Source organism: Lepisma saccharinum, chromosome 19 (assembly GCF_977018435.1).
Source record: "Lepisma saccharinum chromosome 19, izLepSacc3.1, whole genome shotgun sequence".
NCBI lineage: Eukaryota > Metazoa > Arthropoda > Insecta > Zygentoma > Lepismatidae > Lepisma > Lepisma saccharinum.
In genome coordinates this window covers 67,258,602-67,278,901 of record NC_139247.1, presented here as the reverse complement: position 1 = coordinate 67,278,901, position 20,300 = coordinate 67,258,602, and the positions used below count along the sequence as shown (strand labels likewise).

The 20,300-nt window shown below is 38.2% G+C and overlaps 1 protein-coding gene across 1 annotated transcript in view; it reads left to right on the top strand.

Moving 5' to 3' along the window:
* LOC146003046 (adipokinetic hormone/corazonin-related peptide receptor variant I-like) overlaps positions 1-20,300 on the top strand; it is a 571,777-nt gene that overhangs the window by 271,120 nt on the left and 280,357 nt on the right. The gene's annotated exons all lie outside the window — the stretch shown is intronic.

The window sequence follows — 20,300 nt, the reverse complement described above, 5'->3', positions numbered from 1 at the left end:
CATTCTCAAGGCTCCAAAGAGTGCATTAAACACTACAATAGAGTACATGGAATAAATCGACCGCATCGCGATAGAGTTACTGTGGCTGGAATTCAAAGTATGACATCAATGAAATTCTTGCGTTCGTGATATCCCTGGAGAAGGATGCTCAATTGAGATAAAAATGGTTTGAAATGTACAGAGAGTTTTCAATACATATGCAGACAGCGCTCTAAATCCTAAAGAGATTTGCGGTTATACGCAATTCCATTGCTAAATTACAATTTTCTCATCCAAATATATAAATGATAGTGCCTCAGGGGATGCATGCCATTGACGACCACACAGAATCCAATAATATTTAAAGTTACATTACGAAAGGTAAATGTTGCTTTCTACTTCGGAAATCATTGCTAATTTCTGAAAACTAACATTAGTAGCAATTATACATACAGGCTTGCATGTGCTTTGTCCTGTGCATTCTTGTCGTGGCATTGTGTTTTCTGTGGAAACCAGTGGCGAAGCGTCCTATGAGGCCCGGAGACCGGGCCTACCCTAATATATTTGTCTATAACGGATTATTTTATTACTTATAAATTTCATTAAACGACGCTTAATAAAAGAAAACTGAAATTCTTGGTCTTCCGATAATTACCGCAAGTTTGCAACCCTGCCTGGAACCGTATCTGAGCATTCAGGGAGGCCTGCCCGAGAGTGCCTCAGCTGGTCCCATAACAACCTATGTGATTCGTGCGGGAAAGCATAATTTCAGGGGTGCGTTCGCCTGTAATGTATACTGAGAGGCCGGCCTCTTTTCTCTCTCTCACCCTCTCTCCCTGACTTCCGAGGAGTGCCGATCGTGTACGAGCGCGTAACGAAGCAGTCAGTGGACGTACAGAGCTTGTTGAAGTAGTGTTTCCATGGAAGATTCAGAGCTGTGCCGGGAGCGGAGCACACCCAGCTGCTAACATGTAGCGAAACTGTGTTGCTAACACCTCTAAGCCTGGCCTCCTAACCTATCAAAGTAGGCATTATTAGAATTCTAACTGCAAATAATGCATGCAAGTTGGTTACCAGTGTTAAGTTTGGTGCTTTCAGCTCATTTGAGGAACCGCTTTTCGCGAAGTGTTAGCTGCTGGATGTGCCCCACACCAATCTCGATTCAGAGAGGGAAAGTATTTTATTTCTTTGAGGAAAGGGATATTGAGACGAAATTTCCTTTCATGATTAGTGACATAACTGAAAACGCGCTACTTTTAAAATGGGGCAAAGTACGTACAATGCAAACGTATAGAGAAAATCCATGTTACTGAAATTTTCTGGTCGGTGTGTTACACAGTCCGTGTTCTCATTTAGCATTTCATAATTTTCTAAATCATATTATAATTTTTTGAAAAAAAGTCGCCTGTTGAAGAAGAATTATATGCATAAAAAAGTTAAAAAGAAATAATTGATTGATAGATTTAGTTTATTTTACTTGGCTTTCTGCCATTTTTGGCTAATTGGGAAGATGAGAATGAGCGATAATATGATGACATTGACGAAGGGACACTTACGAAGAACACCTATGCCCAGGTAGGAATTCGAACCTGAGGCCCTTGTCCTAGCACGCTGTTATAACCAATCTGCCGAGGAGGTAAGCATTAAAAAGAAATAAACGCTAAGTGACGATCAAGTGAACCAACCATTTCTGTAATGCGAGAAACATTTACAAAACTGTTATTGAAGTAGCAAATATTTTTTACGAGCAGCTTTAATCTAACAAATGTAAGATGGCTAGGGCCTGACAGAACGGCTTTTTCATTGGGTGACGCGTGGTCAGAACATCGAGTCTCATTGTCACTTTTTTCTGACCTTCGAGACAGAAGCGCCTTTATTCTCAGATATCTAATCGAGATTAGATTAAAGTACGTAGAATCTGAACCAATGCCTCCAGGAGGAATCGAACCTTCTACTTCTTGATTATAAAGCGAGAGCGTTAATCACTACATTATCCTTTACAATCACTATCCCGACTTAAGTAGACGAGATTCAGGCAATATGTTATCTTTTATTTTCTAGGGGCTATATTTTAACATACTACTGTTAAAAAAAATCACATCTTTCCCTCCCCCCAAACCCTGCTCCGTCCTGTGCCTACCCTTCCAGAGACAGCACGCTTCGCCACAGATGGTAACAGCAATTGTGGCATACCCTGTAAGGAGCGACAGTTCTGATAGTGATAATGATAATTCAGAGTGTATTTACCGCGATGACTGTTCATGACTAAGGTTGGATTATGTGTCAGATGTGTAAACAATGGCCTCATGAACAATGTGCTGGAGCGGATGATGACATTGACTTTATTTGCGATCTCGATAACTAATACATGAAATTTCACGCCAAGTCCAAGGAAGTTAAATGTATAAATGTACCAGCTAACTGTAGACCAGACGAACGAGAACAAGTCTCTGCGCAAGTAGTGACGCGAGACGGCTCCACCAATGAACAGCGAGAGAAACGGGATTGCGTAATGGGCGACGGGAGTTACCCGATTTCCAATGCAGTGTTGCAAACTTTTGAAAAGGATAATACAGAACGCACATGGCAAACGGACCGTATTTTTGTATCCAGGTCCGTACGCTTGGTTTAATAATTTCTTTGGTAATTATTAGGGATAAAACAGCAAGTGCAGATTTTGAAGAGCCGTACATTTAGCGTACGGACTATGGTTTGGACCGTACGTCCGTACGTGTACAGTCAGGAACGTGCGGTTGGCAACGCTGCGCTTTCACCAGTCGATTTCCCTCCTCCTCTGCCGCTCTTCGCGGCCCTGCTCCACAGTTAGCTGGGATAGGGTTTAGCTGCTTAGTTTTCATTTCTATAGTAACATTTAAGTTTTCTATTGTTTGACCAGATATTTACATTGTTGAAACATACCTAAGAAACAGGGGGATCATGTACCATACACCCGGGGCAAAATGATCATTTGCGTCATCCCATGCTTACCTTGACTATGTGTTACATTTCCGACTCAAAATTTCCAAATAAATTCTAAATAATAGTTAAGATATGCACCAAAACATGTGTGTAATAGTCTTCATTGTATTTCGATGTTTATGGGAAATATGGTTTAATATACCTTACAGGGGTCATTTTGCCCAGGTCTCCCATAATTATAGCATATGGAAGTGGTGCATTCCATGTCAATGTACCCCGAAATCTCAAATTTTGAAATTAAATAAAGTGCTGTAACTTCATTCTATCTTGTGTGTCAGCAATCTAGACTTGTGGTTTGGATAAAAGATCAATTATTACACACAATTAAAGTAGAAGGTATTTTACACATTATTCGATTATTTTTAACCTTTTGATTTGCTTTTGTGTCCCACCCGTGAAACCAAAAAAACAATTTCTACTTTAAATGTTACATTTCCCATTCAACTCCACTAAAATATTCTAAGGTCAATTACCTTCTCTCTTTGTCTTAAGTGTAATTTATTTTTCATAATTTGAAAATTCACAAAAATGAAATACATTTCTTATTAAGTAAAGAGGTAGGGTTTTTTCTGTTCCACCCGTGACACAAAATTCTCACTCATACTTATAAATCTGGAAGCTCGGGTGTAAAACATGGTAAGCGACATTTTGGTCATTTTGGAGTTACAATGTGCATCGTGTAGTCCATCGTAAATGGAGACGAATCGTACTCGAAGTGTTACGTTTCGTCAACACATGACAGAGCTAGACGTGTTGAAAGTTATGGTATCTACTAGTTGTTTCATGCAAAGTATGGTAAGTAGCAAAGATGGCGGCGAAACGACTGTTACTGAATTGCAACGTGTCTTGGAAAGTTCGCGCGTATTGAGGCAACAGCAAGGATGAGAACGAGTTAGAAAGTGTATACGATTCCCATAATGACTAGAAATATGTACCACCAACTAAGAATGAGGAGAATGAAGAGGTTGCCAATCAAAAATGCGACTAAAACTGTGCATGGCCACGTACATTCTATTTCATGTAAAACGTGGTATCTACTGTAGATACCATTGTTTACATGCAGCATTGCTCATAATGGCAGTTTCGAATTAAATATTACTCTCGTACCTGGATGTGAACTTGCGATCTAGTAGAGAAGCACATATTTTTGTTCTACTAGATATAAATAACTGTAGTCACATAGAAATGCGTTTGATTTTTAATTGGGTATGCGCATTTAAGACTGCTTTAAGATACCATATGGGCCTTACAAGCAACGCCAAAAATGTATTACACTTAAGAAATATGTAATTTGATCTCAATCATAGCAATTATTTGGAACAGTTTAGTTTTTTTATAAAATATTTCCTTCATGAATCTGTAATGCGCACTTTACAAGTTATAATATTTCTATGGTGGACCTAATAACGTATTTGTAATTTAATTAACTTTCGTATTTATGATATGTGTGACTTTGATGAAAGCAAATTATTTTTTTGTTGATATTGCAAATATGTCTTCTTCTTGGTTCGAAATTATAACTATTTTAATCCACGAGAGCTAAATATCAGTGAAAACAATTAAAAACTTAAGCCCTGTGTTCATTTGAAATCATTCTTTACAAACATGTCAAGTTAAAGAAATATACAACAGAAAGTTACAAGGTCATAATTGTGTCTTCATTGATTTGCTTTATTTTACTTCGTGTCTTGTGTCACTTTTGGCTTATTTGCGAAGGTGGAGGTGAGTGATGTTATGATGAAATTAATGAATAAGCACTGAAAAACATTCAAAACCGGGACCCCTGGCGTCGTAGCGCGATTTCCTAACCACTCAGCAACAGGGGCCGGTAATTTTTATCTTGAAGATAGAGATTTAAACTGCCCTTTTAGAAAAAAATGTTTTTCGATTTCTTAAAATGAAATTTTTCGATTTTTCGGTTTTCAGTTTTAAAAGAATCGTTTTTAGAAAAAAAATTCGTTTTTAGAAAAAAAAAAAGTTTTTCGTTTATCGAAGAAAAATAGTTTTTCGGAAAAAAAATCTGTTTTCGTTTTTCGAAAAGAAAAACAGTTTTTAGTTTTTCGATAAGAAAAATAGTTTTTAGTTTATCGAATGGAAAAACAGTTTTTAGTTTTTCGAATGGAAAAACAGTTTTCAGTTTTTCGAATGGAAAAATAGTTTTCAGTTTTTCGAATGGAAAAATAGTTTTCAGTTTTTCGAATGGAAAAATAGTTTTCAGTTTTTCGAAAAGAAAAACAGTTTTTAGTTTTTCGAAAAGAAAAGCTTTTTAGTTTTTCGAAAAAAAATGTTTTTCGAAAAAAGTCGTTTTTCGTTTTTCGAAAAAAATATGTTTTTCGTCTCTCGCTTTTTTGTTTTCCGAAAAAAAATTCGCACTTCCTCTTTTCATTTTCGAAAAAATGATTTTTAGATTTTCAATTTTTCGAGAAAGAGAGGCCATCCCTATTTTATGTATAAATTGCTTAATGAATCACAAAAATCTAATATTGCCATGTATGCAATTTGGATAGGCTACGTAACACAGCTTTGTATCAAGAGAGGCTTGTGAATCGCATTCTACTTGGCATGCTGAGGGAATAAATAGAGCCTCTGTGTGTGTGTGAAGTAGATATGTGAAGCTGAAGAACTGCTCATATATAAACATTTTATATTTATTTATTTATTTATTTATTGCAATTTCCAGTACAGCAGAAGCCATTTTAAACCGGAAAGACACAACATTAAAACAGTACCCTAGTCTTAAAAGAACACACGAAACAAGATAAAAAAAAATAAAATAAAATAAAATAAACAAAATATGAACATAAATATAAATATAAACAAGCCAAGACAGTACCAAGGTAAACAGATTACATTCACAATGCATTACTTATGTACATTTTTTTTCTAAGTTGGTGATAAAATACGAATATGAACTGAAAATATCTGCTTGGTTTGAGATGATATTGAATTGGTTCTGTAGCCTATGGAATAATGAACGTTGTATGAGTGATAGTCTGGGAGTTGCAGTGTGGAAAGTCTCCTTGCTCCGTGTTTTATGTCTGGGCACTCTGAGGGAGAGTTCGTGGAGTGGGATGCTAAATTTTAGGTTTCCATTAATGATCTTGTGTAGTAATTTCATATCTGCAACGTATCTACGTGATTCTGAAGTATTTATGTTTAAGTTTACAAGCAGATCTTTCTTAGGTAGGTGTCTCAGGGCTTGGGTAGGTGTCTCGGCACTCTATATCGAACGATGGAGAGGAAAAAGGTGAGAACACGCTCGATCTTGGAGGTATGAGAAGGGGCAGCCATTTTCCAGATGGGTGAACAGTATTCTAGAATGGGGGGACACAAAAGTTTTGAAGTAAATGGAAAGTGCTTTCGGGTTATGGATTTCGGTGAATCTGTAAAGTAAGCCTAGCATACGCATTGCCTTTTTTGTGATGGTTGATATGTGATTATCGAAAGTTAGTTTAGAATCTATGATGTTGTGCTTCTTTTGCTAGAGGGATGTCGGTGAGTGTATAATTACCTTCAAGAATGTTTTGTTTCAATGAAATTGTCATGTAAGAGCATTTAGAAGGGTATGTGGACAGTTTCCATCGCTTACACCATTCAGAGAATCTGTTAATGTCATTTTGGAGAATTTGCATGTCTGATGACTGTTTTATTTCTCTCATAATCTTGCAATCATCGGCGAACATTAGAATTGTGCTTGAGATGGGGGAATTAAAGAGGTCTTTGAGATTATCCAGATATAGTACAAATAACAGAGGGCCAAGAACGCTTCCTTGCGGCACACCAGATATAACAGGAAGCCAGTTAGAATGAGTTCCAGGAAGTATAACACGTTGTTGTCTATTACTTAGATAGGCTTTCAATACTTTTAACGTGTTTCCAGTTATATTAAATCTGTCAGTTAATTTATGCAGTAAATAATGGTGATCCACTGAATCAAAAGATTTGGACAGATCAAAGTACACAACATCCAACTGATTACGATTAGTAATTGCGTTTATGGCATAGGATTGCATAGAAGACATATTGGTAAGGCATGAAGAATTTGGAAGAAATCCTTGTTGTGCTGGGTTAATGTAAGGGGATGTGAATTTAAGAAGTCTATTTTTTAGATTTTTTTCCCAGACAATAGCAAGTGTGGAAAGGAGAGACATGGGCCTGTAGCATGTAGTATCGTTTGCATTGCCAGATTTAAAAATAGGAATGATATTTGCTTTCTTCCATTGAGTGGGAAAGCAGCCTTCAGAGAAGCACCTATTGAATAACATTGCAAGAGGAGTAGCTAGTGAGTGAGCTGTTTTTTGAAGGAAAATAGTAGGAATATTGTCTGGTCCAGATGCTCGGTGAGAAGAAAAGGAGGTAAGGAAGTGCAAGACTTCACCTGGCTCTGTAAAGACGGTAGAAAGAGAGTGAGAGCAGATAGATTTGATAGGCGGGATGTAGGGAAGTTATTTTTAATCACAAGCATTCAGAACTTATTTTTTTAAATACCAAAGTATTAAAACGATGAAATCTACTTTTCTAATGGTGTTCATTTCAGTCATGAAAGCAAGAACTTGTTACAAGTAGATCACGTTATTGCTTATTGAATAAAATTATTATTATTAAAGGCTTTATTTTTGTGTTAAATATTGTTATGGTTGCTATAAAAAGTCTAATGTCAAAATATTATTATTGAACTGACATCACAAGTTAGCTTGAATAAAGCGGTATCTGATCACTCATTTTGATAATATCGTTGCATGTAAAGCATTGTAACTACAACAATTCCTTGAACAACCCTCAAACAAATCACATGTAGCACCACCTAAAAAAATAATTCGGATGGAATATCATGTTTGTATGATAGTAAACATGCAAGTGAATTATATTTGCTATAAATAGTTCAGAATTTTTTTAAATTTGTAAATCAGATTTTTTTGAAACATCAACTTTCAATATCTCGAAACTTGCATTTTGTCACCATGTTTTACACCCGATCCTTTCCATTAATTACACAGAAACTCTAAGAAAAAGTTTATTAACTATCGATAGAAATGTAGTCTGGCCGTCCACACGTCACGATGGAAAGCTCCAAGTCGGAAAATTTAGAAGTATGGGAGTAATATCTGAAAATAACTAAAATATGTGCTAAAAAACTTACAAAAAAAATAATTTAGCATCATACGAAAATATGTGTTTAGGTATAAATCCGTTCGCTGGTTAGCATCTTCTCGATTTACATAAGGTCCCTTGTACAGTCACGGACACTTCTGGGTTGTAATAATCCCATTGATTTTCAATGGAATCTTTACAACCCAGAACTGTCCGTGACTGTACAAGGGAGTTGCGGGAAAGAAGGGAGGGGGTGATCTTCGGCGAAACTAATAACGTCCCAAACAGCATCTTTACATAGAGAACCCCCACCCCCTTCTCCCTGTGAAAAAAGATCGCGAACAGACTAACGATTAAATGGAAGATTGTGGAGGCCATACTAGGCAAACAGGTTTAGTGTGTGGGAACCTTTCACACACTTCCAGCGCACTGATTTGTGTCAACAGTGCGTGGGCTAGAGATTTCGCCACCTGCGTCCTCTCGAAATCTATCTTTGGCCGTGACCAACATTCACAATTTCCCACTTGTCCTCACTTGTGTCTAGAAGTTATTAATAATTTTGCCTGTTTGAATATTGCTGATTGCGAGTTTATATTCTCACAGACCCTTACTTCATATGCAAATGTTTTCAAAGTTAAAATTGATGTCCAGTCAGTTGGATGCGGGTACAAATCGTGAAGATGAGAATGATTTCATACGCAGAAATCACTATTAATTAGTGGAATATTGTCACCCTTGTCACGTCGACGCGCTAGCTTCGTTAACGACCGGAGTCCACGGAGCGCGCTCACCAGCTGCAACAATCACATTCAACGCACAGTGTTGCCACATCTACTCTCCAGCAGAGAAAGGAGAAAAAATACCTTCCCACGGTCTCCACATTGAAGTTGCAAACAACAAATTGACACTACGGCAACAGTGTATCCGCAGTCATGTGACTGAGACTCCACGTGGAGTAGACGAGCAGAATGACAGCCGCGCCCATTGGCTGAAGGTTGAGTGTGATTGGACTAAAACAATTCGCCCGCTGTTTAACCCCACCCACCTTCGTGGCGGCGGCTTCCTTCAGTTCTTGGACGTTAACGAAGTAGACGCGCGGACTATACCATATTTGTCTTTGAATAAATTTTTAAAAGGAAGTTTAAAATGGTAATTACGAATTATTTTATAGTGTATCCTCTCTTATCTAGAACGCAGCTCTGTTATATCAACTTTTACAATTTCAGTCCCTCCGACTGCACTCGAGTGCTTTCGACTGTTACAATTCAGTATTCTCACCTCAATGCTGTTTCACAGTTAATGTTATTATATTTTGTGTATAGAAGTTGGCAATTTTTACCTGGCTTTGGAGCATTGTTGCGAGTTTCAGCGGTGCGAATGTTTGCTGTCGCAGACTCAACCGTTTCCAGAACTGTTCTTTTGATCTATTGTTGTGAGGCACGGATTCCATTAGTAACTGTTAATGGACGTTGGTACGGGAGCCATTGTTGGTTGCACAATCGACGGGTATTGTGAAAGTAAATCTAGCGCTTTGAGACAAATTGTTCAATTTGCTTGTCATGCGGGCATTAAATGAAGCTCGTTAAACTTAAAACTACGTTTAACACGTTAAAATAACTACTATCCGTCACAAAAATATTGAGCCCTCGGTTTAAGCGCTTGTAAAATTGTACTCCGTGGGAGGAAAAAGTCAAATATACCTCATTATAAAGCTTCAAGTATCTACTTTTTATTAAGCGTTATCTGAAAATTTTTCTTATCTTTGATTTCTAGCTATAATGAAAGAATCACTGAAAAGTGTAGTTTTCCTTCCCATTTTTACGAACGGGGAACTTAACACCATACAGTTCATTATCGACTTTACATATAATCTTGAGATTTTGGCTACTTGAAGTTTGATTATTTTTGCACCTCTGTAGAAAAACTCAAATGCATATTTTTACTAGATACTTCAAAAATTGACATTTTAGGGAAACGTGCAAACTAGAAATGCATAATTACAAATTCAATGAAATTGCAAAAAACTGTTGATATAACGCATTTGATGAAATTCCAGAAGTTTGGCGTGTGTACATCAAATATGGTTCCAGATATTAATTATTCTTTCGCACTCCTAATATGGTAAACGGTGCATGACGTATGGCGGAGTGCGGCCAATCTCGGATTCCGCGGGCAGCAGGCGACACAGCGTTGCCGCTTCGCTGCGAGAATCGCGCAAGTGCGTTCCGTAGAGCCGATCCAAAGTATTGGCGCAGCATAAAATAATGAATGAAATATTTATCATATTGCAATTGGAGTACTGCTGTACTGCAGGTTTTTTTTTCAGTTTTTTCTAGCTTTTATCTTCATATAAACATCGTCTCCTTCGGTACCCGGTTCGGATAGTGGTTCGGATTAGCCTACCTGTGCATAAACTGGACTTAAAGAGAACGTCATTTTCCCAGTATTATTATATGTCGCACATTTAAACAGATATATTGAGTGAAGCGATGTTCGATGAGGACTATTTGAATGAAGTCGATGAGAGATCCAGTCGTCTCTGTATACAATAATAACGCACCTGCTGTGCGTTATTTCATAAGAAAGAGAAACAGAGCGAGGTGCATACTAGCGATAGCAACGCATAGAAATTATATTTAAAAAATTGCGCATTTGAAACCGTCACGCCAACTAACATTTTAATAACATATATTTCGAGTAAAAACGCATGTAGATTGTGTTGATCTCGCAAAATTCACTTAATCATCATATCGAGTAGTGGTGGTGGTTTCAGCATTTAACGCATCTGAAATATTTCTTTCATATTTTGGTCTGTTTCACAGCTGCAACTCTTGTAATAAGCAAGGAGTTGTGCGTTCATTAAGAGAGACAAAATAACTAAAAACATTATAAATTTTCAATAAATATGAGTTAAAGGTAAAAGTATAAAATGCTGTTCATAATATATTCTGTTGAACTGGATAATTAAAATAAAAGTCGTGTATCTTTCTTCTCACCACGCCTTGGAAAAACTCAGCATCTACTTCATGATTTTACAACATCTACAAGAACACTATTTCCTGTAGCATATATGAAAGTGAGCCGTGCTTTTTCCTTTTTTAGTCTTCTAATTTCAACTGCAATGAAGGGGTTCGAATGTCATGCGCCTTTCGATTGTTGGTATCTCGGCCAGTTGTAAAGAATGCCTGGTGTTTTAATTGTTGTAGTTCAGAGTTGGCTCGTAACGTCCGACATGCGGACGTCATTTTTAGTGTTGAATTATTTCAGACACGATTTGTATCTTGTAAATGTTCCTCAGCTACGACCTACTGGATAATTGTAAAATGCTGTCAGATTTCGTTGTATAAAACATAGGCGCTTTCTGCCCCACCAAATTCGCCGAGAGGGACAGATATATCAAATATTGTTTACACCAACCTTTGCCCCTCCCAAATTTGTTTAAAGTTTCCGCCTCTGGTGTAAAGCTTACGAATTTCAAAATTTAATTTAACTCTTTCGCTGCGGAATTCTCTGGCACACAATATCCCTTGGCTGTGTAATTAAATTTGAAAAAATATTTTTTTTATAAAAAAATAGTTTTCACAATTACATTGCATTAGATATGAGAGAGAACTTACAAAAGTCATTCCTTGAACTGGAAAACCATTCTGTAGTCACTGGTGGTATGATATTTTGAAAAATTTTGAAATTTTGAAATTTTGAAAAAAAAACATTTTTTAGAAACAATAATTTTACAAAATTACATTGCAAAATATGTTATAGAGAACTTGCAAAAGTCATTCATTGCACTGGCAAACCATTCTGTAGTCCCTGGTGGTACGATATTTTGAAAAATTTTGAATTTCCCGCACATAGATCAATGCTGTTTTGCACTCTGCTCCATGTTGTTACGGACGGCGGTACAAATTCTTCATCAGACACTACACAATCACTGTCACCACTTGAAGTCTCATAAAAACTGTCGCTATTATCGTCACAACTTAATTCACCTTCTGATTCTGAGTCGGCAAATAACAGTTGAGTAACATAATTATCAGACAAGTGTTGGCGACTTGACGAAGCCATGTTGTTTACATTCGAACATGCATTTGAAACTGACAAGTCAGAGCACTCTACGCTCGTATGTCAAAGAATTCTAAACGGAGGCGTAATTAGCGACACCATACGGATAAAAACAAAACTACAAGTTCAAATAGTTCAAAACACTATCAACAGATGTCAGAAGGCTACTAAAAGCGACGTACTGCTGAAATGCGACACCCGCAGCGAGTGGAAGTATGAACTCGCAATAATGCGACTTCCGCAGAGCAAGGCACCTGGCGTGCTCTGCATAAATGCGACGACCGCAGCGAAAGAGTTAAAGAATAATCAGAATATCGATATTGAAACAAAAATGAATTACTGTGTGATTATCCAAACTATATCTGCGTGTGGGGTTGTGATGATGAACGACTTTGGGGGGGATGCGTCAACAGCCTTGGGGGGATGAGCACCCCTTCCTGTGAGAGTCCTTTCATCAATTTCATCATATCATCACTCATCCTTATCTACGCGATTAGCCAAATCTAGCAAAAAGCAAAGTAAAATAAACCAAATCAATAAAGAACAACGTGTCAGCCATATGGAGACAGCGTAATAACCACCTGAGGGTAACAGGACATTTCGACCACCCTTTTCATTTTCGTCATGTGTTTTTTCTAATACGACGGACCGGTTCGACTCCCCACCCTCCACACACACACCTTTGCCCATGCTAGATCGAGAATGTCCCCTGAAATGATTATATTGTGCAACTTTCTTCATAACCTAGTGCTCTTTCCTACCGCATTCTTCAGAAGTGACATCTTATTTTCTGTTTTGTCATTCACAAAGACAATCATCTCGAGATTAGCTGGTTGCCAAATTAAGTCGAGGACACTACGACAATGTTTTCTCTTTCGGTTTTTCTTAACACAGGCTGTTCGCTAGAGTAGGGAAAACAATAAAGTTAGAAAACGTCTCTTGGTTTCCTGCCAAGATTCAAGGAATTCTTGTTTGTTTGTTTTACCTTTTCTCCGTGTAAGAAATGATGAAGATGTGAGATATTTTGGTTCTTGGTTTTGTCACAAGTTTTCAGCAAAGGAAACAAAGCCGACCTCCCTGGTGGAATGGTTAGTGTTAGGACCAACCTAGTAGGTTCCTACCTTGTTAAACCAAGGATTTTCGCTTTATCTGTTCTCTCGTGCACTTCACTCATTTGCCGTTCACCATTCTAGTCGCGGTTATTCTAAAAATGTAAAATTGTTGTTTTCTTTCTATGTCCACTTTAAGCACAAAAGGAATAATCGGGACGGGGCTCAGAGTTTTTTTGGGATCGCAAACACTATCTGCCTTCAATGGGCAACGAACCTGGAACCCTTTGATTACGAGGCGACGACGTTAGCTCTACGCCATTGGGAAGGCCTAAAGATATTAAGAACGATGTATAATAACGAAGAATAGAGTACCTCGCAGAAAGTGTAGTTGAAATATCGTCGCCTTATAATGAAGGGTCCCGTGTTCGATATCCGCTTGAGAAAAAAATGGTTCGCACGCCAATTTAAGCTGCAGGTATAGTCGCAAATAGCCCATCTGTGCCTAAGTAAACTTCAAACTCTAACGTTCTCATACATTCGGTGGCGTAGTGGTTACGTCGTCAGCTTGTAATCAAGGGGTCCTGGGAGCGATACCTGAAGGCGTACAGTGGTTAGAATCCATCTGTAAACGGTAGATCCAATCGCGAATAGACTATCTGTGCGCAAAGTGGACTTTAATGTCAAACAATATGCAGAAATAATGAACAATAAACATATATGAACATTGTAGATCGGAATCAACAGGATGTTTAGATGTCATACGCACTAACAATAAAATAAATAGTAGAAGCATTAAAGATATGGATAATGTCCAATGAACATTACATGCCCGTTTTTCCTTTGCGAGCAATGTTAGAAGTTTGGTACACTAGCATATTTTACTTCATTACTTGAGAGAAGAAAAATTGCAAGTTGTAAATCAGGTTGGTGTTTAAAATTTCAGTGAAGAGCGTGGTTATTGTGAACAGTAAAGCCTGTTCGGCGAAAAAACAAACTTCAAAATATTTTTTTTTTTTACCTTTTCCGTGGAAAGCCAGGGAGGGTCACATGAACCGCTGAACCAATGGGCTTGGTCCAGTTGCCGTGGTGAGAGGAAATTCTCGTGGTATTCTGCGTTGTCAAATTTTTCGTTTCGACTCGTTTTCGAAACGGGTGGCACCCTCAAGAAGGCCAAGCACGGCGAAGCCTCATGGTTGTCGCCGCGTAGTAAGCGAATGGATCTCCGATTCGCTGCCTCTCCCTGAAATGCGAGTGAAGGGGTCATGTTGACAGGAAGAGGTGTCATTGGTTGGTTGATTTGGGTTATCCCTCGTATCGAATCTGGGACCCCTTGATTGCAAGGCGACGACGCTACCACTGCGCCATCGAGGAGGCCCTTTTATGTTGATGTATATTTATGAAATTGAAGTGCATATTTGTCTGAGTATTCTTTTTTTCCACTTTAGTAACATATGAATCCACTTCTAATATAAATCAAACTTCGCAATAAAATAATTCAACTTAGGCGGCCATTTGACAGCTACATAAGTCCGGTTTAATATGTTGTCCCAAGAGGTGAGAGCTCTTGCACACTTGTACCGTAACAGAAGATATATTCCATGTGCAATCTGGTTTGAGTGACGTAAAAGGGCTAATTTGTAGGTTGTCTTGAAGTTGTCTCATTAGCCGGGGTTGAATGCAAAAAACACCAATTATGGATTTACCCTGGACATTCGATAATGCTTATGTCAAATACGCTGACGTAATTGTATGCTCCAATTCCGGCATATCTCCAGCTCCAAGGAACCTAATGTAATTTACCGTTGGGACGTCACAACGCTCAAATTTCTACTGCAATATACAACTTAAAGTCCGACCGGCCAAAAAATAAACTTCATTAAACCTAGACTTTTTGCCTCCAGTTGTGGGAGTTTCAAGGAGGAAAAGGGTTTCAAGGGTTGCTACACGCCTGATTTTTGTCCAGTCGTACACGACACTTCTTGCTAGGGCCTCCCCGATGGCGCAGTGGTAGCGTCGTCGCCTTGTAATCAAGGGGTCCCGGGTTCGATACCCGGTGGAGGCACATAGCGGTTCGGATCCCACTTTCAACTTTATTTCCAGTCCCGATTAGCCTTACTGTGCATAAGTGGACTTAAAACACCAATTCAATCAATCAATTTACTTCACTCAAGGCGTCTCTTGCAGTGGTTAATTCTGTTGCCTTGTAATCAATAAACAGTGGTGGCGATTTGGTTCCAAAACTGGGGGGCAAGAACATTTCACTTTCCCTTTTGTAGATAAGGTGCGGGAGCTAAAGTGGCAAAGAGCTAATTGCCGCCACTGTAAATAAATCAAATCAGTAATAAAATCAAATGAATGGAGTGAAGAACTCCGAAATAACTATAGTGATAAATGCAACACCCCATAAAATCATTTTCGGTTACAATTTTTGCCTTTAATAAACTTTCAAAGCCAAGGTGAAAAATAGTAATTTCGAAATTACTATTTCCCACAATTGTGTCTTAATGCCAAATTCAGCGGTGGAGAGGCTCTACGACGGCAGGGGTTCCGGGTTCGAATCCCGACTGATGCATCATCATTCGTCCTCATCGTCGCGATCAGCCAACAGTGGCAGAAAAGGAACGGTAATAAACAATAATCAAATCAAATCAATATCCAACTTTACAATTCCATCCCCATCCGAGATCCTGCATACGCTGGTGTGTGGTGTTGACAGTTTCAGAAATATGGCCGTGGTTATGCATTTGACTGCGTAAGCAATTAAAACATAACGCTAACAGGTTGCTAATCCCTTCATAGTAGGCGCGAACAAACCGCTCTCGCATTTCGCATTCAACTTATTTAGCGGGGCGTTAGCACAGAGTTACATAAACTTTCCTGGCGACTACACTGCTACGCGGCACTATTGAACTGTGTAGACATACAATTGCCGAAAACAAAAAGTTTCCTCTCATATATAGAAACAATTACAGAGCCTAATTCACTGCTACGGTTTCAGGTTAATTAGAATAATTAAAACCGGATTACGTTTTTGTGAGTCTCCTTCGTTAGAAAGCCTTTGCTTGGAGCCAATTAGCTTCGAACAAAGCTTTTTCCCCACAGGATTCACAGCTTGCTACCATTCGTTTAAATGAGGGTACAAAGGGTTAAACCTTATAATGCACCATGCATTCCATTAATGTCTATTTCATTGGTAATATATTGTAAATAGAGATCGGATGTTATGCCCTTTTTCATGTACTAACTAACTCTCTAGCATACTTAAACCCGAAGGTTTGTGGCTGCAACAACACAAGTCTTACATCTGTCCCTATCTTGTGCAAGATCAATTCAATGTTTTCCATCCGTACCGATTTCCTTTAAGTCCATCTTCGTTTTGGGCTTCTTACAGGTCTCTTATCATCAGGTTTCGCAACAAGAATCCTGTAAAATCTTCTTTACAGGAGATACATTACATATATTACATGTTAAATCGTAATAGCTGAAAAAATGAACAAATATATGTTTATATGTAGGTTTTTCGGTAAGTGAAAGTGCATAGTTTACGTAGTTTTAAGTGCATAACTATCTCGGAACTAAATTTATAAATAATAACAGCAAATATCGATGATTTACTGAAATGAAGCAGAACAGAGGCAGAGGTGAGCGGGAAGTAATCATCTCACAAAAATTCATATTTGGGCTAAAAGAGAATTTATTTATTGCATTTTTATGGTTTGCTTGTGGGGAAGGGCGGAAAACAAACCGTGATTGAGCATTCATTCAGTATCATCTTGGACTGTGCAATATCGATTTGTCGATATCAAAATTCGATAATATCGATAGAACTAAATATCTTTCAATCTTACTATTGATTTGCAATTTAAAAATTTTAACTCTCTGCAGTCTTTTGTTCTCAACAAGCCACCTCACTTACTTTATCAAGAAATTGCATTCGTCATGTTCAAGTCAAATTGAACACAAGGTTGTTTACAAGAGCTTTCGACTATCGATTTCCATAATATCGCCGACCTCCGTAGCGTAGTGGTTAGCACAGCGAGCTATAACTCCACGGTTCCCGGATTCGAATCCTGGCCTGGGCATGTGTGTTGTTTGTGAGTGTCAAACAGTTTCATCATACCATCACTCATCCTCATATTCGCGATTAGCCAAAAGTTACAGAAAAGTGAAGTAAAATAAAACAAATCTATCAATAATATGGACATCGACGTTGTTATTATCGATATAGATATGTTGAAGTCTATATTTTTACGATATCGAAGTTTCCTACTGTCATGAAAACAGCATTGACTTTTCTCCCCGCAATGATGAAAAACTTATTATGAAGCGGACTGAAGAAAATTCTTTTTATTTTGCAATGTTGTCGTAGAACTTTAAAAGCTTGTCACTGTGCAGTTGTTTCTTGTGCCCTTGGTGAACGGCAGAACAGGTTGCTTTGCACGTCTAGACAGCCAGGATTTGCATTGAGACCTTTGCAAGTTCACTCAATGGTTCGAGGCCTTCTGGCTGACCGCACTCCGTAGTCTCTTTGGACTTCTACGTTCCAGGACGATGAGTGCGGAGACTTCACATAAAGGCTTCTCCCGAGTGGAAGCTATATCTTCATTTCTGTGCATTTGCTACAAGAGATGATAAAATGTTGAAAGGCGTGAATCTTTCAGGTAGCACAAAGCCTCGGGGGTCCATGAACTTAGTGAATTGAAGACCTGTTCTCTGTCACGTGCCCGTTCATAAAAGCAAAGAGAATCTCTCTGGACACCAATGAAAGAAACCATATTTTTATATATAAAATGTTTTTTTTTCAGAGGCTTTTGAATATGCTTCACATATTTTAAAGTCCATTTTCTAGCAAATGCTAAAGTGACAGAACAACAGGCCTGGTCAACCTGTCGCAAGGGTTTATCCAGAATGTTTCATCTGAGGGAGGGGGTAAGTTCGTATTTAGGGGGCTTAAGAGAAAATTTAGAGCCAAAGTGTCCATAAATTGAGCCTTTGTGAAAAGGTTTAGCAGGCGTTGTAGGGTGTGTGTGGATATAATTATCCATCGTCCGTATTTGTGGAAGAGCGCTCTGGTATGCGCGTGTGAACTGCAGAGGGAAGCGGTCAGAGAGACAGGAGGCTTCGTCGGTCACGTTCGTGCAGCGGGAAACCTCTCGTCGTCTGGTTCGTGAGTAGAGATGCAGTGTGGCATTCTAATCATAGCTGGAAAATTAGGAGGTGCAAAAAAGGAGGGGACCTATCTCCGCAGTATTTTTATCTATCGACGCACCCTAGTCACTAAGTCCTGCTTACTGACCTTGATGCTATTACCATATGAAGCGCTTTCTGGTGCCCACAAGTGCGCACTAGACGCTCAAGCCCAATATACGCATTCTTTTCATAACTTTAAAGTTTACATATATAGGGTGATTCATAAGTCTTTGAAACCTTTTACAAATTTACTACAGATGACAGTGGTAATTCTGATGCCAATAGAACCATAATCTCTCCAATTTTTTTTGTACACACGTTACAAATGCTTTGTGTGTCCACTTTTGCTGACGTGACATGTACCTAACCGAAATAATATTTTGTCGTGCACGCGTGTTAGTACATCACAGACAACCTTCATCTCGGAATTTCTCACATCAATGCTTGATGATGTTAAACACAGGTGTGTCCTGAAATTATGCTATAGCTAAATCGTTACAGAGGACAAGGTTCTTGCGCATTCCAACATGCAAAACGCATCCTCGGGATTACTTGGCGCCATATTTGCTACTATTGCCCCCTAGCGGTGAACCACGGTAACTAGGCACTCGTGCGGTTTCGTACAAAAACTTCCAGAGTTTGTCGTTCTATCGACACAATCATTACTACCATACCACCTCTCGGTGACCGGTGGTGGATTAACGATCTCGATTTGTGCTTACTATGTGCATGTAATTACATATTCTATTCCTTTCTAGATACATACCTTGAACAGGAAAATGTCAACGAATTATATAACTGACATGATTTTGCATTAGCTTTTATGTAACATATTTTTACATATTTTCCAGGATATTACATATTTTACATATTTGCTAATTTACTTTACATAAAACAACATATTTCGGTAATTTTTTCCTATCTTGATCCTTTTCGATCTCTGAAACATGATGAAGAAAATTTGATGTCATATTTTCTAATCAATGAGATGCATAGTGCATACGGTCACCTAAAATTTACTACCAAGTCGAAAGGCAAGCTGAAAGAAAAAAAAGAAAATAAATACGAGAACTGTTATTTATCCAAAGATAAAGCAAGATAAGCAAGGCACCTAGAAACTTGGCATCGATGGACAACAAAGCTTCTTTTCTATACGTAGCGAGTTACACAATATGTTCATTCCCTTGTACAAAAAGTACAAAAGTAGCTATGTATTATCATCTGATTGTTCTTCTGTAGATACTTATTTTTACAATTTGTTTCGTACGTTACAAAGAACTCTCTTACATAGTTAACTATTATACAATAATTTGCGATGTGAAAAGCAATTCATAGTTGACAAAATTGGTTTCTTAAATATGTACACGTTGCTGTGCTATCTTGACTTTATAAATTTGATACATACGTATTTTAATTTAAACAACTTATGCCCTTAAAACTATGTTGAATATGTTAAAATAAAATAAATGTCTAGCAGAATTCTTGAAATTGCTTGGATACTCGAGTGTTATTAATATTACATATTCTTTGATACCACATATTTAGCTACATATCCTTTTGAAAATATATATTTAGGTACATATTTATGTGCATATTTTGTACCTTGATATTACTTAAAAATCCGGGATCTAGTGATGACAGCCCAATCACGCCAGGCGTCTTCTGTGCAGTCCACGCTCTTGACCTGAGCGACATCTCTGCGAACTCTCTTGATGGATTTAACCTGAGATGCTGCAATCTTCCAGCCAAGCCGCCACTTGGAGGTTCAGAGCATTTAATTAAGGATCCAGCAAGTAGATCAGTCCTTACAGAAGACCTGGAATAGCTAATTTCTTAAGAGCGGGGAAGAATTACTTTCTAGTCAATAATTCGTTCGTGGCTGGTGGGTCTGACTACCGCGCTTTCAGAGAGAACAGATGTGATGAATGAGGAGAAATTTTAATCTAT